An 11,289-nucleotide genomic window follows, 5' to 3' on the forward strand; every position below is an offset into this window, starting at 1 on the left:
GTGGTAGCGCACGCCTGTAATCCCAGCTACTCAGGAGGCTGAGGCAGGAGAATCGCTTGAACCCGGGAGGTAGAGGTTGCAGTGAGCCAAGATGGCACCATTGCACTCCAGCCTGGGTGACAGAGTGAGACACCGTCTCAAAAAAAAAAAAAAAAAAATTGGCAGACATTGGTGGGGGAGGGGAGGGAGGGCATTATATTTCACAAAACAGGTTATTATGGACATGAGGCAGCATTCAGTCAGTCAACTCTGCAGACATGTGTCCCAGGCAACCGACTGGCCCTTGTCAGCCAGAAGTTTTCCAAGTGGCCCAGTCCCTCTCTCGTTGGCCTCCTGTCCCCTTCCTCTTCCTCCTCCTGAACTCTTTAGAGTCCTAACTGATCATTTTCTGCCTTTTATATCGGCAACCACCCACGTTGAATAAACAAAATACACAGGATGGAGGGGGATGGTGAGGAGGAGACACATTTCAGAGTTAAGAAAACAAATAGCCAGCGAAGCACAGAAGACCACAACTTGATTTAGACAGGTTTAGCTATGGAAATAACTGTCAGACGAGTTGATTGTTTCCAGACCTCAACAGGCCAGAGATGGAGAGAGCAAACCGTACCATTTATCACAGCAAGTTCACACGGGGTGGAGTCGAGGTTAAGGAAATGCATGGGAAGAAACAAGAAGGGGAGTTAAGGTCCCTTTTTATTAAGTTGTCACTGAGAAAGCCAAGTGTGTAATAAAGCTCTGCTGGGTACTGATTAGACTCTGTGGGTTTGGGCAGGGAAGGAAAAAGGAAAACCCAGAGCGCCCAGAGAACAGGAGGAACTGTGAAAGGATGACATAATACCAATCATGACGATTCTTGATGGAGCAGAGCAGAAAGGGTTGACCCAAACCAAACCCAGAGGCCCACAGAGCCACACAGCCACTCACAGAGATGTTCCCATGGGCTGCCCAGATGGTAGCATCTCCGGAGGGATGAAGAAGCAAGAGGAAATGTGGACCTTGGGGAAGGTAAACAGGCTCTTGCTCTTTGGCCCTCTTGGCCATCAAGAGGTGAAGAAAGACCCAGAGGGACCTTGTCTTTCCGTGAGCTCTTCACAGTGGCACAAGCACAAAGACAACCAGAGCCTTTAAAAAAAAAAAAAAAAAACCAGCTGTGGCTGGCCGTGTGTAGAAGGAATTGATGAAGGCCTTGTTTTCCAAGTCGGATTATTATAACAGAGCTGCAGAATGAGCTACATGCATTGTAAGTCAAGTCTTCCCTTTTGAGAGCTATCCATATAAACATCAAGCTCTTTCTTATTGCATGGGGTCAAAATGCTAGATGTCCATTCAGGCAACACCATTCTTAATCTAGGACAACTTTGCCAATCAAAAGGCCACATGCCTAAGCATCCTGGCCTTTGAAAGGTCTGTTAAACACTGTGAAAAGTGCAGTAGGGACCATGGCCAGAGAAAGAGAGGGCAGACCAAGCAAATACAAACCAAGTGAACACACTCATGGAGTACCAATTAGGACAAAGGAATAAAGCCCAAAAGGAGCCCCAAATTGCTAAAGCAAAACAAAGTTTAAAGGGAATCAAAAATGGGAGCTTCCTGGAGCACCAGGATTGCAAGGAAAATTGTGAACATTTGTTATTAAACCAGTAACACTAACATCATTAACCACCAGCAAGCTGAAGGAAACATATTTTTGCTACTTCAGAGCAAAGGAACAAAATACCTTCAGCCGAACCAGTCAGTTTTTTTCCTTCTAGACTTTGTTCCTTTAACTGCCAAACTCTGTGTACGATTTTTACTGGAGGATTATAATTAACTGTGTTAAAATGAAGACATTTTATTTTAACTTTTTGTGTCCTACATATTATCAAAATGATCGAGAAAGCAGCAGAAAATGAGTTCCCCTTCCTTACATACACACACACACACACACCACACACACACACGCGCTCACACTTCTCAAGTTCATTGAGTACAGTTTTTGCATATGGAAATCATCACTCTCAGTTACCAAGCAACTGCCATGATTTGTGTTTCTATCTTCTGATGGTTCCTTTGTGTCGCCTTTAATGGAGAATTGGACTGGTTAGTGTCCAAGGTCCTTTTCAACACCGAGATGCTGTGAGTCTATGAAGGAGGTGGGGTCATACACTGCCAAACAAAGAGCAGAGAGGCCAGACAACTCTCACCCTCACCCAATGCTAACACTGGTACGGCCCTCAGGCAATCGTGGTGCCAATACAGCAGTGACAGGAAGGGACTGGGCATAGTTGAGGTTTTCTTAATTTTATTTAAAAAAAAAAATGCTCTGCAAACACAACTTCAAGACATATTCCAGCCACTGTCCACCCTGCCCCACTTCTTAGCAGATTGTTGTCCCTAAGGTCCTCCTATATAGATACTCTGTAGCGGTCACCATCTGTGCTAGTTTCTCAGCTGTAAACTTGGAATAATAGTTAACACTGACCTCTCTCTCCCAGTAGTAGTGGTGTGGGGATTGACTAATTAAGCCCTGTGAAATGCGTTGAAAAGTAGACAATAGGATTCTCTCCCTGTCAGAAAGAATTCACACTATTCCCCCAACGCCTGACCCGAGGGTGGCGGCTGTAGCTCATGTCACCCTTTGCTGATATTTTGTCACACTTGGACAAAGGGCTCTGGAGTCAAAGGGCAGCTTAAACCACACACCCAATATCATGCTTAGAGGAATTCCTGGGAACTGGTTTGGTGTTGACAATTGCCCACTGCTCTGAATCACTTCCTTTCTTCCTGCAGATTGACTCTTTTCCTGATTTTTGCTCCCAGACAAACTGGGTGTGCATGTCTGTTGCGGGAGAGGGACCATGGCTCTGGCCCCAGGCTTGTATTTCCAGATGACATGAGGCCTGCAATGCTTCTTTCTAATGTGCACCAGGTAGAGATACCTTCAGAGCTTCCTCTTCCTGCCCCTCACCTATTTCCTAATCTTGGCTCAGGTTTCATTGTGATATTGATCAACCTTAAGGAAATCCTTGATTAGTAAGCAGTTCCACCAAGATGAAGCTGGAGAAACCAGAGTGGCTCAGTGCTCACCACCTACACAATTACCCAGGAATGTTGTGTGATTAATAAGTTGCTGTGGTCTTGGTGCAAACAGGTCCCTGAAAACATCTGGGCTTTCCGCAGATGGTTTACTAATCCACATACATCACTGACAATAAGCTCTTTACAAAACCCTCCTAAAGTATATTGGATGTGACAGGTTTCCAGAATTTTTAGAAGCAGAGATCCTAGGTTTAACGTGCTGATGTTCAGAAAGGCTGGTGGCACTCCGAGCATCTGCATAGCTTCTTCTGAGTAACCTGATGATGAAGTTATTGCAAAGGTGTGGACTTTTCTTTAAATTTGATGTGACAGAGATTAAAAAAAAAACTATGATGAGGAATAAGTTAATGGAGTATATTAAACATGTATGTTCGTGTATTTAAAATGGTAATCTAACTTTTCATTTCGATCAAAGGAAAATAACATAGTCAATTAAATGAGGGCTTAAATTATCTATTTTAGATGGCTATGTCACAGCTTGGAGTATGAACCTGCTTTGTGTATCTAACACAAGTTGCCATGTTCTCTAAATGAATGAAATGCAAATTATATAAACCACTGAATAGCTATTTAGTGTAATCAATACTTGAATCCCCCTAATCCTTTCAGTCTTTACGTCATGATGCTAACCTCTGAGGATACCATGATGAATACACATGGTCTAGGAAGAAGCTACCAGTGCAATGCCTATCTGTCCATTTTCTCCTCTGGTTCCTATTGTGACTCACAGACTGTGGAAAGAAGTGACCTTGATTAAGGATACGGCAAATGAATTGACTGCTTAGTACACAAATTCATGACCTTGGCCTCATAAATGTAGCACTCAATCAAACTAGTAAAGTCTATAAACAGAAAGAAGTAATGCTACTTACCCAGAATTGCTTGTCCAATGTCACATAACTATAAAAAAAAAACTAGCCTGAACATACTCATATACATTATGGAGGGAATATAAAGTGATAAACCTCTCAACTGGAGAAAGTGAGGATAAACTGGCAACGTCCGTCACTTCTATGCACATAACTTTTGACCCAGTGAATTACACTTCTAAGAAGTCCTCCAGTAGGACTCTCCATACACATGTGTGTTTGCAAAAACACATATACAAGGCTATCTGTCAATTTATAGCAGCAAAAAACTACAACAATCTAAATGTTCATCCATGGGGAACTGGTTGAATCAATTACAGTATCATCACACAATGCAACACCATGTGGTCATTTTTAAAGAATGAAATAGATATAAATGTAATGATATGGATCATCTTTTTTGTTTTTTCCGAGACGGAGTCTTGCTGTGTCGCCCAGGCTGGAGTGCAGTGGCGCAATCTCGGCTTACTGCAACCTCCACCTCCCAGGTTCAAGCAATTCCCCTGCCTCAGCCTCCTGAGTAGCTGGGACTACAGGCGCTCTCCACCACACCCGGCTAATTTTTGTATTTTTAGTAGAGATGGGGTTTCACCATGTTGGACAGGCTGGTCTCGAACTCCTGACCTCATGAGCTGTCTGCCTTGGCCTCTCAAAGTGCTGGGATTACAGGCATGAGCCACCGTGCCCGCCCTGGATCAATCTTTCTGAACTATTATTAATTGAAAAAAAAGCAAAAATATGGTGCAGGTTATAATGAATAACATGATACCATTGAGATTCTTAAAGGGATTAAAAGAATTTTTTAAAATATACACAAATGAGCTTTTAAAAAATAAAAAGTTTTTAAAAATATATGATACACAAACGAGCATATAATATATGCACATACATCACAAATACATTATGCATGCATGCTTGAATATACATAGACACCTGCAGAAGTAGTAACAGAGGTTGCTTTGAATTTAGTGTCAGGGATAACGAGAATCTACTTTTCTCTATATTCCTTTGGTATGGTAATGCTTGAATTTTTTTTTTTCCCCAGAATTTTAGAATAATTAACAAGATAAAAATGACCTGAAAACCTTTGTCCCCATGTCCTGTCTGCCACTTCAGTGGCTCCTGGTGCTCATCTGTGCCTACAACACCCAGTATGTTTGAGTGCCTCAAATGGACTCCAAACTACTTGAGGGCAGGGACTATGGCTCATTTGTTTGGACCTTCCTTGGGCAAGCTCTGTAACTTCTGTAAACCTGTTTTCTCAATGGTAAAATGGAAATGATCCTAATAGTGGTCGCTGATATTTATTAAGTAACTAGCATGGGTCCAGGCTGTGTGCTTAGTGCTTTTAATGTGGATTATTTTATCCAATCTCAAAACAACCCTGATTAGTTTTGCTATCATCCCCATTTTATAGATGAGAAAAGAGACTTTTTATTTTTATCTTTGGAGACAAAGTCTTGCTGTATTACCCAGGCTGGAGTGCAATGGTGCGATCATAGCTCGCTGCAGCTTGAAACTCCTAGATTCAAGTGATCCTCTCACCTCAGCCTCCCTCCCACCCCCCCTCTTCCCAAGTAGCTGGGACTAGAGGCATGTACTACCATGCCTGGCTAATTTTTTTAAAATTTTGTGTACAGAAAGGGTCTCATTATATTGTGCAGGCTGCTCTCGAACTCTGGCCTCAAAGATCCTCCTGCTTCAGCCTCCCAAATCACTGGGGTTACAGGTGAGCCACCACACCTGGACAGGAAGAAAACCTGTATCATCCAACTAACAAGTGGAAGAGTCAGGAAGATGTGTCTGTTTCCAGGATGCATGTACATTTATAAGGCTGTGGTAAGGAGTGAGAAAGTGCAGGTGAAGTGTCTGGCCCTCAGTAGGTGTTTAGGAAACGCTAGATATGATTACCGATGTTATTCCTGCCCTACCAGGAAACTCTTCCAGCCATTAAAAACATGCACCTGATTGAACAGAAACAAAGTGGCTTTATCCTGAAATAACTGATGAAATTATAGCAGACACATGGCTACAGCTTGGGCTCAAACATGTGGAAGCATCTCTCCTTTCTTCAGTTGTGAGTGAATTGCCATGGGAGGTCATTAGGGAAAGTACTGTAGCAGGGTGTGTTTTTTTTCCTTCGGGATATGATGGTTTTACTGCTATTAATAACAGATGTGGCCAGGCAATTACAGACTTAAGATGGTTGATCACATCTTGCATTTTAAAGCTTAATCTGATCACCTCCAGGGTCAAGGAATTACATAGCTATCATAATGGATAAAGTCTGTCTTGTGCCACCACTTGTGGACCAAAGTTCAAGCCTTTGAGGTCTGAAATAGTTTATCTTTGTTCTGCAGTGTGGGGGGGGTGAGGGGGGGTGGCGGGGCGGGGTGAGGGAGAAAGAGAAAGAGAGAGAGAGGAGATTTATTTTCCGTGCATGTATAAGCTGAGAGAGAGAGAGAGAGATTTATTTTCTGTGCATGTATAAGCTGCTCCAAAGCTCAGCCATGAGGGTGCCCTGTTACCCTGGCTCCCATTCAAGTTTAGCTAGTAAAGCTACTTTTGGGAAAAATGAGAAGTCAGGAGGCCACAATTTTGCTTTCAGGTCTGCTACAATTCCCTTTGCAATTCTGAGGCTTTTACTCATTTGTGAAATTTGGACAATCTCACGACATTTACTTGTCCTCTCCACAAAACTTAGAGCTCTCTAAAGCAGACACTCTTCCAGCAACCATTGAATTCTCAGTGTCTAAAATAGTGTCTGGTATATAGCAGACACTCAATAAACACTAAATGAATGAATAAATGACTGTCTGGGTTTCCTTCCAGTTACAACATAACATGATTCCATAAAATCATAATCTAGTGCATTGAGTTGACTCCAATGCATGTGGCAGATAACATTTGCTGTCAGCTTTCTTGTTTTTCTCTGCCCACTATTGAGACAACTTCATGAACATTTCCACCAGAATGTAAGTAACATGTATAAAAGGAGATGACCTGAGATTTGCCAAATTTTCCTCTTTTCTAGCAGTACTGAAAATGGTTTGGAAAAAGAAGAAAGTATTCATTTGAAGTGTCGGTTATCTGCTGGTTTTATTTACACAGGGTGTGCCTGTCAACCACTCCCATCCATAATTGAGACCAGCCACCCACAGCACCTGTCGTCAAGGCCTCTATACTCAGTTCCCCTTAGTGAGATAAGGTGAAGAGAGACCACTAGCTAACAATGTGTGAAAGCTTCAAGTGACATGACAGTCACTCCAGATCTGGAAGGGGAAATGACAAAGGAAGACATTCTGGTTTTTTGTTTGTTTTCATGTACATGAGTCAGGGTTCTTGGTTGTAAATAAGACAAACTCACTCTGGCTGATTGAAGCGGAAGAATTTATTGTAAGGATTTCAGGTACCACGGAATAAAAAGGATACTGTCACTGGTTCCACCATGACTGCTAGGTACTACCAGTCTCTAGAAACTCGACCACCAAGATGAATTTTAACGTGTCTCTGTCTTTGCACCACTTGATCAAGATTCACAGTTCCCAAAAGGAGAATCTCATTGGCCAGATCACATGCCACCCTAGCTGTGAGGGGTTGGGAGACCAAGTATGTGGCCCTCTTATGCTCCACGGTGGGAAAGAAGGTCCTAAGACTCTCACAGTGATGGAGTGCCCCAAATATAAAGAATGTTTGCATGCTGGTCAGCCACAGAAAAATGAGAGATGTCCAATGCATCACAGTTTAATAGTGTAGCATCATTTATAAAGATGGGTAAAAATCAGTCTGTACAGCCACACATCCAGTGCCCTAAGTGGGGCATATTTATGATTAATGGGCATAGGCTTGTTAGGATTTCTTGCTCTAAAGGCTGAAAATTGGCTGGGCATGGTGGCTCACACCTGTAATCCCTGCATTTTGGGAGGCTGAGGTGGGCAGATCACTTGAGGACAGGAGTTCAAGACCACCCTGGCCAATATGGTGAAACCCCATCTCTGCTAAAAATATAAAAAGCCAGGCGTGGTGGTGCACGCCTGTAATCCCAGCTACTCAGGAGGCTAAGGCAGGAGGATCACTTGAACCCAGGAGGCAGAGGTTGCAGTGAGCCAAGATTGCGCCACTGCACCCCAACCTGGGCGACAGAGTGAGACTCTGTCTCAAAAATAAAAATAAAAAAATAAAGGCTGAAAATTTTACCAGCCAAAATTAAATTTTAACCAGTTAGCAGTTTCCTGGTACTTTGCCCATAACAATTTTAAAAGTTGTGGTTGAGCACTGCATGCTAGTGGTATATTACAAAACTCCATGCTGCCACCATAGATGAACCCAGGAGAAGTTCTCCTTACTTAAGTTTCCATTTTCCCCTCCTAAGTCCTCGAAAGAGCAAGACGACTCCATGCTTTGCTCCTTCATAGTCTAGTAGTGACTCTGGAACTCCAGGAACACAGCTTATAGACTTTAGCCCCAGCTCCCCACAGAAGGGTCTGGAGGCTGAGTATAAGAAGGGCCAGGATCCATGCTGGGAAACTGCTTGGTCCATGATGGTGATCCTCAAGGCAATAAACAGGACTGGGACCTGCAGAGGAGCTGGCCTGACTGCAGAGGACAAAAGCAGGGGTGTGAGTAGGTAAAGTGGAGGTCACAGCATGAGGCTTCTTCATCCAACCAAGGACATAAAAAGTTGCAGCAATTTCACTTCCAGGAACCTAATTCCAGTGTTGTGATATAGGAGAAACCAAAGTGTTGTCTCCCACTCTCACACAGCCAGCACACTTTTAACACTAGATGTGTGGGGGATGTTTCCCCACATACCAAGCAATTCTGCAACAGACACCGGCTAGGTGTCCTTTAATTCAATTCAATTCTGGCACTATGTACCTGGAAATAGCAGGGGCTCAGGGTTTGATCCTATGAGACCACCCCCCATTTCAGATGCCAATCCCAGGTAGTAGGTTGTCTCCTGTACCTCTGCCTGCCCAGCTATAAACTGGAGTTCCCCCAACCCACTCCTTGTTTGGACTAATCTGCTAGAGTGGATCACAGAACTCAGTGAAACACTTTACTTCTGTTTGCTCATTTATGAGGAAGGATATTACAAAGCATATAGATGAACAGTGAGATGGAAGAGATGCACAGGGCAAGAAATGTGGGAAGGGCTGTGGCGCTTCCATATCCTCTCTGGGCACGCCACGCTCTAGGAACCTGATGTTCTGCTCTCCAGAACTCAACAAACCCTATCCTTTGGGCTTTTATACAGGCTTCACTGCATATGTCTGATTGATTACATCATTGGTCACTGGTGATCAACTTAACTTTCAGCCCCTCTCCTCTCTGTGGAGGTCTGGGGGGACAGGGTGGGACTAAAAGTCCCAACCCTCTAATCCTGCCTAGATCTTTCTGGTGACCAGTCCCCATCCTGAAGCTATCTAGGGGCTGCAAGTCACCAACCATCTCATTAGCATACAAAAGGTAAGATATTTTCATCACTCTGGAGAGTCCAAGGAATTTAAGAGTTTTAGGTCAGGAAACAGGGACTACAATCAAATATATATTTCACAATATCACACGCAGATATACCTGCACAAGTACATACTGATCTATGTACAGGGATATTCACTGAAGCATTGTTGGCAACCACAAAAAAAAAAAAGAAAAAAAGAAAAACTGGAAATAATCATCCATGGTTATATCAGTTCAATATATTACTGTATAATCATACTATGAGACATAACACAACTACAAGAAAGAGGTCATATATAAGTGATATGATAATGTTGATATATTAAGTTAGAAGAGCACGTGGCAGAACAGTTTGCATACTACTATTCCATTTTTTTTTAGAAGGGAATATACAAATAGTCTTGTATATACTGGAAGGGCAACCCAGGAACCATGGGAACTTTTTGGGGAGGGTGGCAAGGAAAGAGAGACCTTTACTTTTCATTTTCTATCCTATTTCTGTTTGACTATTTACTATGTGGATGTAGTCTACTCATAATTAAAACAAACTAATTTAAAATGCCGGAAAAGTGAAGCATAGCAGGAAAAAGAAGTCAACAGTAAAGAAAAATTTTCCCCAAAAGGGGCTTCTCTCAGTTAAGAACACTTCTTAACTGTACTCACTGAATGTGAAGACCCAAAGAGAAAACAGGTTCTGTCTGTGTCTTTTCCTTAATGTCGCTCAGAGCCAGACCTCTACTCACCTGGTGAGGACCTGGGTCAGTCTCCTGGTATTTGGACATGATCTGAGAGGAGTGAGTCAGGTAAAGGAACCTTCTGGACCACAGACAACAGCCAGGCTCAGCAGGGATCACTGAGGTAGGAATCCCCCCACCCAAACCCCTAAAAAAGAGCCAACAGTTATTAAAAACATGGGACTAGAGTGGGGCAGACTGGGTTTATGGTCCTGTTACAACAGTGGTGATGCTAACAGTTAAAAGACCATAGAAGCTTGTTTCAAATTAATTGGCCTGTAGAGTAGGAAAAAAAAAATGACCCTACTAATGATCCTAGGTAATTCTGTCTTCTAGGTTACAGCAAGCAGCCCCCAGAATGGCCTTTATTGAAGCCTGAGTGACAAGAAGCCTGTAGCAGGGTGAGGGGGACCTGCTTGGAGAAAGGCCCCAAAAAAGGAGCTCTTCCTAGCTCTCCAATGACATGGGAAAATTTTACTCACACAAAATTCCCTGGAAACCCAGCCACCTCCCGCTGCAAGAGAAGGCCTAGAGATGCAGTGGCCAGAGACAGCCTCAGGCCTTCTTCCCCATGCTGGGGGTGCTGCTGCTTGCCTTCACCCCAACCCGGTATCCCCACTTCCCACTGCCCCAGATCTCCCAGGCTGAATGTCCCCTCTTCGCCTCCACTCTTCTGAGCTTCTAAGAGCTAACTCCAAGTGAGGAACTGAACCCCTTCCACCCCTACCTCACCAGGCAATCTGTAGAGCTCTTGAGCCCTAATACCAGTGTTTGGGAGGCGCGTAAACGCTTCCATTTTTATCCTTCCACTGCAGAAAATGCCGTTTAGTCTGGGAGACACTCAGACCCCTCGGGACAAGGGTGGCTAGAGAGAGGTCTAAGCTGCCCTGGGTGGGTGGGGAGTCAAGGCAAGCCAAAGCTTCAGATTTAGACAGTAACCACCAAATCCGACCTGGGCTGCAGGTCCAAGGCCTCTTCCTCTTTCCTGCATGCTCTGCTCTGCCGCTGGCCCGTCTTCCAATGTAACCCCTACAACTACCAAAGCAAAAAGGCCTGTCCCAACTCCATCCTCACGGCCCGATCCCCAACCCTCAGGGGATGCCGTTTCGTGTCTCCTCTTTATTTTACAACGCGGCCCTCCTTGC

This window comes from Pan troglodytes, chromosome 14 (assembly GCF_028858775.2).
Source record: "Pan troglodytes isolate AG18354 chromosome 14, NHGRI_mPanTro3-v2.0_pri, whole genome shotgun sequence".
In the NCBI taxonomy this organism is placed as follows: domain Eukaryota; kingdom Metazoa; phylum Chordata; class Mammalia; order Primates; family Hominidae; genus Pan; species Pan troglodytes.